A 14,713-nucleotide genomic window follows, 5' to 3' on the forward strand; every position below is an offset into this window, starting at 1 on the left:
GACTTGCATTTATATAGCGGCTTTCATACCCACCGGACATCCTAAAGCTCTTTACCGCCAATGAAATACTTTTGGAGTGTAGTCACTGTTGTAATGTGGGAAACACGGCAGCCAACTTGCGCACAAGTAAGCTCCCACAAACAGCAATGTGATAATGACCAGATATTTCATTTTTGCTATGTTGATTGAGGGATAAATATTGGCCCCAGGACACCGGATAACTCCCCTGCTCTTCTTCGAAATAGTGACATGGGATCTTTTGCATCCACCTGAGAGGGCAGAAGGGACCTCGGTTTAACGTCTCATCCAAAAGACAGCACCTCCGACAGTGCAGCACTCCCTCAGTGCTGCACTGGAGTGTCAGCCTAGATTTTTGTGCTCAAGTCCCTGGAGTGGGACTTGAACCCACAACCTTCTGACTCAGAGACGAGGGTGCTACCCACTGAGACACTCAACTTTGCTGAAGTTTGTCAAAAGCTTTCTGGAAGTTTAAGAGAGCAGATGGGAGGGATACTTTATCAGTCCTTCCACACCTGGCACTGAATCAGTCTTTAATTCCTCATTGAGTGGTTGCAATGGATGAACGTCTATTCCCAGGGTTGCTTACAGGTAAAGTTAGGGCATTAATAAGGTCAACTCTGCCCGTTAGTTATTGGTAAAAAAATATCGGCATATTAAAGACTCAAGTTATCAATGCGCAAATTGGCCGGCAAATTCAGGGGATTAAGAGATATGTCGTGAGTTGCAAATTTCCAGTAGTCGCTGGTCAAATTACTTCACGCAAACCTTCAAATCCGTTTGGCTGTAATGTTGCTTTGAATTCCGCAGTTTTGCTCAGTGTGATTTTTAAAATTATATTTGTCCTTTGGTGCTGTGTTTCAATTCAATTAGAACTTCACACGCTGAACTTTGTCAAAAGCTTTCTGGAAGTCTAAGTATCACAACAACAACTTCTATTTATATAGCGCCTTTATCATAGAAACATAGAAAATAGGAACAGTAGTAGGCCATTCGGCCCTTTGAGCCTGCACCACCATTCAGTATGATCATGGCTGATCCTCTATCTCAACATCATATTCCCACTTTTTCCCCATATCCTTTGTTGTGTTTTGTTTCTAGAAATCTATCAATCTCCCTCTTAAATATATTCAGCCTTCTGTGGTAGAGAATTCCACAGGTTCACCACCCTCTGAGTGAAAAAGTTTCTCCTCATCTCGGCCCTAAATTTCCTACCCTGTATCCTGAGACTGTGACCCCTTGTTCTAGACTTCCCAGCCCCGGGAAACATCCTCCCCACATCCAGTCTGTCCAGCCCTGTCAGAATTTTATACGTTTCAATGAGATCCCCTCTCATTCTTCTAAACTCTAGTGAATACAGGCCTAGCCGACTCAATCTCTCCTCATATGACAGTCCTGCCATCCCAGGAATCAGTCTGGTGAACCTTCGCTGCACTCCCTCTATGTCAAGTATATCCTTTCTTAGGTAAGGAGACTAAAACTGAACACAATACTCCAGGTGTGGTCTCACCAAGGCCCTGTATAACTGCAGTAAGACATCCTTGCTCTTGTACTCAAATCCTCTTGCAATGAAGGCCAACATACCATTTGCCTTCCTAACTGCTTGCTGCACCTGCAGGTTTGCTTTCAATGACTGGTGTACAAGGACACCCAGGTCCCTCTGTACATCGACACTTCCCAAGCTATCACTATTTAAGTAACACTTTGTCCTTATGATTTTCCTACCAAAGTGGATAACTTCACATTTATCCACATTATGCTGCATCTGCCATGTGTTTGCCCACTCACTCAACCTATCTAAATCGCCTTGCAGTGTCTTTGCATCCTCCTCACAACTCGCAATCCCACCTAGTTTTGTGTCGTCAGCAAACTTGGAAATATTACATTTGGTTCCCTCATCCAAATCATTTATTATATATATATTTATATATATTGAATAGCTGGGGCCCAAGCAATGATCCCTGTGGTTCCCCACTAGTCACTACCCGCCACCCCGAAAAAGACCCGTTTATTCCTACTCTCTGTTTCCTGTCAGTTAATTTTCAGTCCATACCAATACATTACCCCTAATCCTGTGTGCTTTAATTTTGCACACTAACTTCTTATGTCGGACTTTATCAAAGGCCTTCTGAAAATCCAAATACACTACATCCACTGGTTCTCCGTTATCTATTCTCAGTTACATCCTCAAAAAACTCCAGGTGGTTTGGCATACATGATTTTTCTTTCATAAATCCACATAGTGAAAGTTCCCAAGGCACTTCACAGGAGTGTTATAAGACAGAAATTTGACACCGACAACATAAGAAGAAATTAAGGCAGATGAACAAAAGCTCGGTCAAAGAGGTAGGTTTTAAGCAGCTTCTTCAAGGACGAAAGAGTGGTTGAGAGGCGGAGAGGATTAGGGAGGGAGTTCCAGAGCTTAGGGCCCAGGCAACAGAAGGCACGGCCACCGATGGTTGAGTGATTATAATCAGGGATGTTCAAGAGGGCAGAATTTGAGGAGCGCAGATATTTCGGGGGGGTGGGGGGGGGGTTGTGATTACAGAGATAGGGAGGGGTGAGGCCATGGATGGATTTGTAAACAAGGATGAGAATTTTGAAATCAAGGCGTTGCTTAACTGGAAGCCAATGTAGGTCAGCGTGCACAGGGGTGATGAGTGAACGGGACTTGGTGCGAGTTAGAACACGGGCAGCCGAGTTTTGGATGACCTTAAGTTTACAAAGGATAGAATGTGGGAGGCCAGCCAGGTGTGCGTTGGAATAGTCAAGTCTGGAGGTAACAAAGGCAAGGATGAGGGCTTCAGCAGCGGATGAGCTGAGCCAAGGGCGGAGATGAGTGATGTTACGGAGGTGGGAATAAGTGGTTTTAGTGATGTCGTGGATATGTGGTTGGAAGCTCATTTCGGGGCCAAATGTGACACCAAGGTTGGTAACAGTCTGGTTCAGCTTCAAAGGGAAGTTGGGGAGAGGGATGGAGTCTGTGGCTAAGGAACACAGTTTGTGGCGGGAACCGAAAACAATGGCTTCGGTCTGCTCATTATTTAATTGGATAACATTTCTGCTCATCCAGAACTGGATGTCAGACAAGCAGTCTGACAATTTAAAGACCGTGGAGGGGTTGAGAGAAGTGGTGGTGAGATAAAGTTGGGTGTCATCAATGCACATGTGGAAACTAATGGCGTGTTTTCGGATGATGTCATAAAGGGGCAGCATGTAGATGAGAAATAAGAGAGGGCCAAGGATAGATCCTTGGGGGACACCAGGGGTAACGATTCGGGGGCAGGAAGAGAACCATTGCGGGTGATCTTCTGGCTACGATTAGATCGATAAGAATGGAACCAGGCGAGTGCAGTCCCACTCAGCTGGATGATGTTGGAGAGGCGTTGGAGAAGGATAGAGTGGTCAACCGTGTCAAAGGCTACAGACAAGTCAAGAAGGATGAGGAGGGATAGTTTGCCCTTTCTCAGTCACAAAAGATGTCATTTGTGACTTTGATGAGAGGCATTTCGGTACTGTGGCAGGGGCGGAAACCGGATTGGAGGGAATAAAACATGGAGTTCCGGGAAAGGTGGTCACGGATTTGGGAGGCGATAACATGTTCAAGAGCATTGGAGGGGAAATGAAAGCTGGAGATAGGAGGGCAGCTTGCAAGCACAGTGGGGTCAAGGGTTTTATTTTGAGGAGAGGGGTGATGATAGCAGGTTTGAAGGAGAGCGGGACAGTACCCGAGGAAAATCGTTAACAATGTCGGCTAACATAGGAGCCAGAAAAAGAAGTTGGGAGGTCAGCAGGTTAGAGGGAATAGGGTCAACGGAGCAGGAAGTGGGTCTCATGGACAAGATGAGCGAGGATAGGTCGAGAGGGGAGATCAGAGAGAAACTGGTGATCACAGTGAGCTTCGCTATCTGCAACACCAACAATTAGATCGATACGAATGGAACCAGACGAGTGCAGTCCCACCCAGCTGGATGATGGTGGAGACGCGTTGGAGGAGGTTAACCCCATGTTAGTTGTTTCCTTTTACGTTACAATAATACAGGGACGGGTCCAGTCTGCCCCTATGAATGATTGAAGAGCAACGCATTTAATATTCTCATCCTCGTGTTTAATTCTCTCCATGCCCTCGCCCCTCCCTATCTCTGTAACCTCCTCCAGCCCTAGAACCATACTGAGCGGTAAGGTGCTAATCAAAGGTTGCAGCGCCTGCTATCAATGTGAGGGTAGCCCGACTTCGCCCCATACCTCAGCTCATCTGCTGCTGAAGCCCTCACCCATGCCTTTTTTCCCCTCTCGACTTGACTATTCCAACGTTCTCCTGGCCGGCCTCCAATCCTCCACCTTCCATAAATTTGAGTTCATCCAAAACTTTGCTGCCCATGTCCTAGCTCGCACCAAGTCCCGTTCACCCATCACCCCTGTTCTTGCTGACTACATTGGTTCCCGGTTATGCAACGCCTCCATTTTAAAAGGCTCATCCTTGTTTTCAAATCCATCCATGGCCTCGCCCCTCCCTATCTCTGTAATCTCCTCCAGCCCCACAACCCCTCCCCCCCCACCCCCGAGGTATCTGCGTTCTGCCAATTTTGGCCTCTTGTGAGTCCCCAATTTCATTTGCCCCACCATTGCCTGCAGCGGCCTAGGTTGTCAGCTCCGGAATTCTCTCTCTAAACCTCCACCTCACTTTCCTCCTTTAAGACGCTCCTTAAAAAATACCTCTTTGGGCAAGTTTGTGGTCACCCGTCCTTATGTGGCTCGGTATCGAATTTAATTTGGTAACGCTCCTGTGAAGCGCCTTGGGGGCGTTTACTATGTTAAAGATGCCATTTAAATGCATTTATTGTTGTTGTAGTTTCCACTATTTCAGCCGACATTCATGTTATGTTGGACATCTCAGCGGGTCAGGCAGCATCTGTGGAGAGAAAGCAGAGTTAACGTTTCGGGTCGATAACCTTTCGTCACATCCTTCCAGATTCCAGCATCCGCAGTATTTTGCTTTTGTATTCATGTTATGTTAATGCCTCTGTGGTTTGCCTGGGTCAGATTTATCCCTCTTCTTAGAGCTAGGTTTCCTTTCTTGCATCTTACAGACCCTCATCAGTGACAAGTGATGATGATCTTTGATTACTGGCCACGCCCACAAATTTCATCCCGAGGATTGTATGTCATTTTTTTAAAATTCGTTCCGGGATGTGAGCATTCGCTGGCAAGGCCAGCATTTATTGCCCATCCCTAATTGCCCCTCGAGAAGGTGGTGGTGAGCCGCCTTCTTGAACCGCTGCAGTCCGTGTGGTGAAGGTGCTCCCACAGTGCTGTTAGGGAGGGAGTTCCAGGATTTTGACCCAGTGACGATGAAGGAACGGCGATATATTTCCAAGTCGGGATGGTGTGTGACTTGGAGGGGAACGTGGAGGTGATGGTGTTCCCATGCACCTGCTGCCCTTGTCCTTCTAGGTGGTAGAGGTCGCGGGTTTGGGAGGTGCTGCTGAAGAAGCCTTGGCGAGTTGCTGCAGTGCATCTTGTAGATGGTGCACACTGCAGCCACGGTGCGCCGGTGGTGGAGGGAGTGAATGTTGAAGGTGGTGGATGGGGTGTCAATCAAGCGGCTGCTTTGTCCTGGATGGTGTCGAGCTTCTTGAGTGTTTTTGGAGCTGCACTCATCCAGGCAAGTGGAGAGTATTCCATCTCACTCCTGACTTGTGCCTTGTAGATGGTGCAAAGGCTTTGGGGAGTCAGGAGGTGAGACACTCGCCGCAGAATACCCAGCCTCTGACCCATTCTTACGGCATTAGTCTCAAGTCTTTTTAACTTAATAAGTGTCGCTACCAGACTGACTTCAAAATTCTCCATTATACCGGGTGCAGTACAAAAATTAGTTAGCAAGCTAATTTTATCCTCCTTGTCAAGTACAGTACTTGAAGAAGATATTCACTTAATCATTTGTAGAGAATTCATATTGTTTTTCTCACTAACATTTCAGTTACTGATCACATATTTTATTTTTCAGTCATTTGGTCCCCTGCTGTAGGTGTGATTTCTGTATGAGACTAAAATAAAAGGAATTTGGAACAAAATTAATAAAATTCAGAAAATATTGCTGTTTTTGTAATTGCATCCCAAGGAATGTCACTACTGGCTCTATCTTTACTGTTTCCAATTTATTTAATATAAACTTTTTTGGTGAGTGTTGGTACTCATTGAGGGAATGCTATCAGTTCGGGAGAACACAACATTGTCCCACTTTGGGCAGCCGTGATTAGTTCCAGGCACTCGTGGGTTATGAAGAGCCCGGGTTTTATGCAGAGTGAAACGCTCTCCATTCTGTCTCAAACAACGTGTCCCAAAACATATCCCTCCTCTGTGCAGGCCAGAATATATCCCTTAATCAACTCCAGCACAGCACTGAGGGAGCGCTGCACTGTCGGAGGTGCCGCCTTTTGAATGAGGCGTTAAACCGAGACCCCGTCTGCTCTCTCAGGTGGACGTAAAAGATCCCATGGCTATTTCAAAGAAGAGCAAGAACAAGGTGTCCTTGTCAATATTTACTGAACCAACATCACTAAAACAGATTATCTGGTCATTATCACAGGGCTGTTTGTGGGAGCTTGCTGTGTGTAAATTGGCTGCTGTGTTTCCTACATTACAACAGTGACTACACTCCAAAAGTACTTCATTGGCTGTAAAGTGCTTTGGGACATCCTGAGATCGTGAAACGCACTGTATAAATGCAAGGTCTTCCTATTTTTGAACTAACAAGAGCGATTACATAGAACTAGTTGGTTTATTAGCAAAAGATTTAACAATCACACGACACATTACCAGTTCATCCACCAGGCTCACAACCACCTGCCTCATCGTGAATCCCCCCGAACCCAACTGGGGTTTTATTGAGTCTTGTGAACATCACGTGACTGGCTAAGCCACTCCCAACTCAACAGCTCTACAACTATTTTGTAAAACAATAAATCAAGTGCCCCCCTTACTAGAGGGGCTCTAAAACTGACAAATTAAACAAATTAACTTTTTATGTTAATGGATCAAATTAAAATTTGGTTGCCGGGGGTGATGATGCACTCCAGTCCCTCTGGCGCCCACCTCTGGCGGAAGGCCGCGAGCGTATCGGTGGACACCGCGTGCTCCATCTCCAGGGACACCCTGGCTCGAACGAATATGGCAGGGGGATGGGAACCAATGCAGGGAGATAGAGGGAAACAAAAAGGAGGCAAAAACAAAAGACAGAAAGGAGATGAGGAAAAGTGGAGGGCAGAGAAACCCAAGGCAAAGAACAAAAAGGGCCATTGTACAGCAAAATTCTAAAAGGACAGAGGGTGTTAAAAAAACAAGCCTAAAGGCTTTGTGTCTTAATGCAAGGAGTATCCACAATAAGGTGGATGAATTAACTGTGCAAATAGATGTTAACAAATATGATGTGATTGGGATTACGGAGACGTGGCTCCAGGATGAGCAGGGCTGGGAACTCAACATCCAGGGGTATTCAACATTCAGGAAGGATAGAATAAAAGGAAAAGGAGGTGGGGTGGCATTGCTGGTTAAGGAGGAGATTAAGGCAATAGTTAGGAAGGACATTAGCTTGGATGATGTGGAATCTATATGGGTAGAGCTGCAGAACACCAAAGGGCAAAAAACGTTAGTGGGAGTTGTGTACAGACCTCCAAACAGTAGTAGTGATGTTGGGGAGGGCATCAAACAGGAAATTAGGGGTGCGTGCAATAAAGGTGCAGCAGTTATAATGGGTGACTTTAATATGCACATAGATTGGGCTAACCAAACTGAAAGCAATACGGTGGAGGAGGATTTTCTGGAGTGCATAAGGGATGGTTTTCTAGACCAATATGTCGAGGAACCAACTAGGGGGGAGGCCATCTTAGACTGGGTGTTATGTAATGAGAAAGGATTAATTAGCAATCTCGTTGTGCGAGGCCCCTTGGGGAAGAGTGACCATAATATGGTGGAATTCTGCATTAGGATGGAGAATGAAACAGTTAATTCAGAGACCATGGTCCAGAACTTAAAGAAGGCTAACTTTGAAGGTATGAGGCGTGAATTGGCTGAGATGGATTGGCGAATGATACTTAAGGGGTTGACTGTGGATGGGCAATGGCAGACATTTAGAGACCGCATGGATGAACTACAACAATTGTACATTCCTGTCTGGCATAGAAATAAAAAAGGGAAGGTGGCTCAACCGTGGCTATCAAGGGAAATCAGGGATAGTATTAAAGCCAAGGAAGTGGCATACAAATTGGCCAGAAATAGCAGCGAACCTGGGGACTGGGAGAAATTTAGAACTCAGCAGAGGAGGACAAAGGGTTTGATTAGGGCAGGGAAAATGGAGTATGAGAAGAAGCTTGCAGGGAACATTAAGACGGATTGCAAAAGTTTCTATAGATATGTAAAGAGAAAAAGGTTAGTAAAGACAAACGTAGATCCCCTGCAGTCAGAATCAGGGGAAGTCATAACGGGGAACAAAGAAATGGCGGACCAATTGAACAAGTACTTTGGTTCGGTATTCACGAAGGAGGACACGAACAACCTTCCGGTTATAAAAGGGGTCGGGGGGTCTAGTAAGGAGGAGGAACTGAGGGAAATCCTTATTAGCCGGGAAATTGTGTTGGGGAAATTGATGGGATTGAAGGCCGATAAATCCCCAGGGCCTGATGGACTGCATCCCAGAGTACTTAAGGAGGTGGCCTTGGAAATAGTGGATGCGTTGACAGTCATTTTCCAACATTCCATTGACTCTGGATCAGTTCCTATGGAGTGGAGGGTAGCCAATGTAACCCCACTTTTTAAAAAAGGAGGGAGAGAGAAAACAGGGAATTATAGACCGGTCAGCCTGACATCGGTAGTGGGTAAAATGATGGAATCAATTATTAAGGATGTCATAGCAGTGCATTTGGAAAGAGGTGACATGATAGGTCCAAGTCAGCATGGATTTGTGAAAGGGAAATCATGCTTGACAAATCTTCTGGAATTTTTTGAGGATGTTTCCAGTAGAGTGGATAAGGGAGAACCAGTTGATGTGGTATATTTGGACTTTCAGAAGGCGTCCGAAACAGGCCATTTGCCCCAAATGGTCCGTGCCGGTGTTTATAGAAACATAGGGCCCAAGTTTCGAGCCGTGCCTAGAACGGCGCAGTCCCGACCTGGACGCCCGTTTTTCGCGCCACAAAGTGCGCCTAAAAAAAACCTCCAGATTCTCCACCTCCCTGCAGGTCCTCTGGCCCTCGGCGCAGCGCAGCAGGAGCTGTAGGGGGCGGAGCCAGGTCCCTGCGCTGAAAACAGTGCCGGGACCTCTGCACAGGCGCGCTACAGTGGGCACGCATGTTCAGTAGCTCCAGGCGCCCGAAACTGTGTGGAGGGGCCCGAAACATGCAGCCCCTAGCCCTGGCCGAATGGCCTCACTGGGGCTGCGTGAATAAGGCTCCTCCCACGGCCAGCTCCTGCTTCCTCCCGACCCGACTCGACTCCCGCTCCCCCCCCCCGCCTGCCCCCGGACTGGACCCGACCCGACCCGACTCCCGCTTCACCCCGCCCCCGGACTGGATCCGACCTGACCTCCCTCTCTCTCCCTCCCTCCCCCCGATCCGAACCGAACCGACCTCCCTCCCACCAGCCCCCCGACCCGACCCAACGCCACCGACCTGTAAATCTGGTGCTGGGGACGGGCCCTGCCCGAAGTCTCGGGCCCGGCCCGTTCAGCCTCCCTCCCCCTTCTCCTTCCCCCCCACCCCCCCCCAATCTCCTTCCCCCCCACCCCCCCAATCTCCTTCCCCCCAATATCCTTCCCCAATCTCCTTCCCACCCCCCCAATCTCCTCCCCCCCAATCTCCTCCCCCCCAATCTCCTTCCCCCCCAATCTCCTTCTCCCGCCCCACCCCCCAATCTCCTTCTCCTTCTCCCCCCCAACCTCCTTCTCCCCCCCAATCTCCTTCTCCCCCCAATCTCCTTCTCCCCCCCCAATCTCCTTCTCCCCCCCCAATCTCCTTCTCCCCCCCAATCTCCTTCTCCCCCCCAATCTCCTTCTCCCCCCCAATCTCCTTCTCCCCCCCCAATCTCCTTCTCCCCCCCCAATCTCCTTCTCCCCCCCCAATCTCCTTCTCCCCCCCAATCTCCTTCTCCCCATCTCCTTTCCCCCCATCTCCCCTTTATCCCCTTCTCCCTTCTCCCCCCTCCCCTCCATCCCTCCCCCTTCTCCCCCATCCCTCCCTTTGCTCCCCCCTCTCTCTCTCTACCCCGCTCCTCCCCCTCCCCTCGCTGTCAGAAACACAGACACTGACAGACAGAGAATGAGAGACACACAGACAGATAGAGAGATAGAGACACTGACAGAGACACACTGAGGGGAGCATCCCAGCATGCTGTTGGAGGGCTCCCGGTGCTGCAGTCGGTAAGTAGAAAATGTTTTATTTATTTATTTTTTTTGATTGATTTATTGGTTGATTTATTGATGTATTTATCATTTATTATTGATGATGGCTCTTTATTTGTAAAACTAATGTTTGTAAACTTCCCTTTAAACCCCCCCCCCCCCCCCCCCCCCCATTCCCTATGCCTGATTTGTAACCTACGCCTGATTTTCTAAAGTGTAGACAAGGTTTTTTCGAGCGTACAAAAGTCTTCACTTACTCCATTCTAAGTTAGTTTGGAGTAAGTTTTCACTCACGAAACTTTGAAATCAGGCGTAAGTGGCCGGACACGCCCCCTTTTGAAAAAAAAATTCTGTTCCAAAGTGAAACTGTTCTAACTGACTAGAACTGGAGCAAACTAAATGACGAGAATTCCGATTTCTAAGATACTCCGTTCTACACCAGTTGCTCCTAAAAATCAGGAGCAAATCATGTGGAAACTTGGGGCCATTGAAACATAGAAATTAGGTGCAAGAGTAGGCCATTCGGCCCTTCGAGCCTGCACCACCATTCAATAAGATCATGGCTGATCCTTCACCTCAGTACCCCTTTCCTGCTTTCTCTCCATACCCCTTGATCCCCTTAGCCGTAAGGGCCATATCTAACTCTCTCTTGAATATATCCAATGAACTGGCATCAACAATTCTCTGCGGCAGGGAATTCCACAGGTTAACAACTCTGAGTGAAGAAGTTTCTCCTCATCTCGGTCCTAAATGGCTTACCCCTTATCATTACACTGTGTCCCCTGGTTCTGGACTTCCCCAACATCGGGAACATTCTTCCCGCATCTAACCTGTCCCGTCCCGTCAGAATCTTATACGTTTCTATGAGATCCCCTCTCATCCTTCTAAACTCCAGTGTATAAAGGCCCAGTTGATCCAGTCTCTCCTCATATGTCAGTCCAGCCATCCCTGGAATCAGTCTGGTGAACCTTCGCTGCACTCCCTCAATAGCAAGAACGTCCTTCCTCAGATTAGGAGACAAAAACTGTACACAATATTCCAGGTGAGGCCTCACCAAGGCCCTGTACAATTGCAGTAAGACCTCCCTGCTCCTATACTCAAATCCCCGAGCTATGAAGGCCAACATACCATTTGCCTTCTTTACCGCCTGCTACACCTGTATGCCAACTTTCAATGACTGATGAACCGTGACACCCAGGTCTCGCTGCACCTCCCCTTTTCCTAATCTGCTCCACACGAGCCTCCTCCCACCCCTCTTCATCTTATCCTATCAGCATATCCTTCTATTCCTTTCTCCCTCGTGTGTTTATCTAGCTTCTCCTTAAATGAATCTACGCTATTCGCCTCAACTACTCCCTGCGGTAGCGAGTTCCACATTCTCACCACTCTCAGGGTAAAGAAGTTTCTCCTGAAATACTGATTTGATTTATTAGTGATCATCTTACATTTATGGCCTTCCCCCCACAAGTGGAAACAAGTTTTGGTCTTCCCCCCCACAAGTGGAAACATCTTCTGTACTTCTACCCTACTGAACGCCTTCATAATTTTAAACATCTCCATTAACTGGGTGAGTGGATCATTGCTGTTTCAGGCACCTTGCTGTATGGACTGCCTGCAAAACAACAGTGAATACATAAGAACATAAGAATTAGGAACAAGAGAAGGCCATCTAGCCCCTCGAGCCTGCTCCGCCAGTCAACAAGATCATGGCTGATCTGGCCGTGGACTCAGCTCCACTTACCCGCCCGCTCCCCATAACCCTTAATTCCCTTATCTGTGATTTGAATACATTCAATAAGCTAGCCTCAACTGCTTCCTTGGACAGAGAATTCCACAGATTCACAACCCTCTGGGAGAAGAAATTCCCTCCCAACTCGGTTTTAAATTGGCTCCCCCGTATTTTGAGGCTGTGCTCCCTAGTTCTAGTCTCCCCGACCAGTGGAAACAACCTCTCTGCCTCTATCTTGTCTATCCCTTTCATTATCTTAAATGTTTCTATAAGATCGCCCCTCATCCTTCTGAACTCCAACGAGTAAAGACCCAGTCTACTCAATCTATCATCATAAGGTAACCCCCTCATCTCCGGTATCAGCCTAGTGAATCGTCTCTGTACCCCCTCCAAAGCCAGTATATCCTTCCTTAAGTAAGGTGACCAAACTGCATGCAGTACTCCAGGTGCGGCCACACCAATACCCTATACAGTTGCAGCAGGACCTCCCTGCTTTTGTACTCCATCCCTCTCGCAATGAAGGCCAACATTCCATTCGCCTTCCTGATTACCTGCTGCACCTGCAAACTAACTTTTTGGGATTCATGCACAAGGACCCCCAGGACCCTCTGCACCGCAGCATGTTGTAATTTCTCCCCATTCAAATAATATTCCCTTTTACTGTTTTTTTTCCAAGGTGGATGACCTCATATTTTCCGACATTGTATTCCATCTACCAAACCTTAGCCCATTCGCTTAATCTATCTAAATCTCTTTGCAGCCTCTCTGTGTCCTCTACACAACCCGCTTTCACACTAATCTTTGTGTCATCTGCAAATTTGGTTACACTACACTCTGTCCCCTCTCCCAGGTCATTTATGTATATTGTAAACAGTTGTGGTCCCAGCACCGATCCCTGTGGCACACCACTAACCACCGATTTCCAACCCGAAAAGGACCCATTTATCCCGACTCTCTGCTTTCTGTTAGCCAGCCAATTCTCGATCCATGCTAATACATTTCCTCTGACTCTGCGTACCTTTATCTTCTGCAGTAACCTTTTGTGTGGCACCTTATCGAATGCCTTTTGGAAATCTAAATACACCACATCCATCGGTACACCTCTATCCACCATGCTCGTTATCCTCAAAGAATTCCAGTAAATTAGTTGAACATGATTTCCCCTTCATGAATCCATGTTGCGCCTGCTTGATTCCTATCTAGATGTCCCGCTATTTCTTCCTTAATGATAGCTTCAAGCATTTTCCCCACTACAGGTGTTAAACTAACTGGCCTATAGTTACCTGCCATTTGTCTGCCCCCTTTTTTTAAACAGGGGCATTACATTAGCTGCTTTCCAATCCTCTGGTACCTCCCCAGAGTCCAGAGAATTTTGGTAGATTATAACGACTGCATCTGCTATAACTTCCATCATCTCTTTTAATACCCTGGGATGCATTTCATCAGGACCAGGGGACTTGTCTACCTTGAGTTCCATTAGGCAGTCCAGCACTACCTCCCTAGTGACAGTGATTGTCTCGTGGTTCTCCCTTCCCACATTCCTGTGACCAGCAATTTTTGGCATGGTTTTTGTGTCTTCCACTGTGAAGACCGAAGCAAAATAATTGTTTAAGGTCTCAGCCATTTCCACATTTCCCATTATTAAATCCCCCTTCTCATCTTCTAAGGGACTAACATTTACTTTAATCACTCTTTTCCGTTTTATATATCGGTAAAAGCTTTTACTATCTGTTTTTATGTTTTGCGCAAATTTACTTGCGTAATCTATCTTTCCTTTCTTTATTGCTTTCTTAGTCATTCTTTGCTGTCGTTTAAAATTTTCCCAATCTTCTAGTTTCCCACTAACCTTGGCCACTTTATACACATTGGTTTTTAATTTGATACAATCCTTTATTTCCTTGGTTAGCCACGGCTGGTTATCCCTTCTCTTACCGCCCTTCTTTTTCACTGGAATATATTTTTGTTGAGCACTATGAAAGAGCTCCTTAAAAGTCCTCCACTGTTCCTCAATTGTGCCACTGTTTAGTCTGTGTTTCCAGTCTACTTTAGCCAACTCTGCCCTCATCCCACTGTAGTCCCCTTTGTTTAAGCATAGTACGCTCGTTTGAGACACTACTTCCTCACCCTCAATCTGTATTACAAATTCAACCATACTGTGATCACTCATTCCGAGAGGATCTTTTACTAGGAGATCGTTTATTATTCCTGTCTCATTACACAGGACCATATCTAAGATTGCTTGCTCCCTTGTAGGTTCTGTAACATACTGTTCTAAGAAACAATCCCGTATGCATTCTATGAATTCCTCCTCAAGGCTACCCTGTGCGATTTGATTTGACCAATCGATATGTAGGTTAAAATCCCCCATGATTACTGCCATTCCTTTTTCACTTGCCTCCATTATTCCCTTGATTATTGCCCGCCCCACCGTGAAGTTATTATTTGGGGACCTATAAACTACGCCCAACAGTGACTTTTTCCCCTTACTATCTCTAATCTCCACTGACAATGATTCAACATTTTGTTCATTAGAGCCAATATCGTCTCTCACAACTGCCCTGATATCTTCCTTT

This window comes from Pristiophorus japonicus, chromosome 17 (genome assembly GCF_044704955.1).
Source record: "Pristiophorus japonicus isolate sPriJap1 chromosome 17, sPriJap1.hap1, whole genome shotgun sequence".
NCBI lineage: Eukaryota > Metazoa > Chordata > Chondrichthyes > Pristiophoridae > Pristiophorus > Pristiophorus japonicus.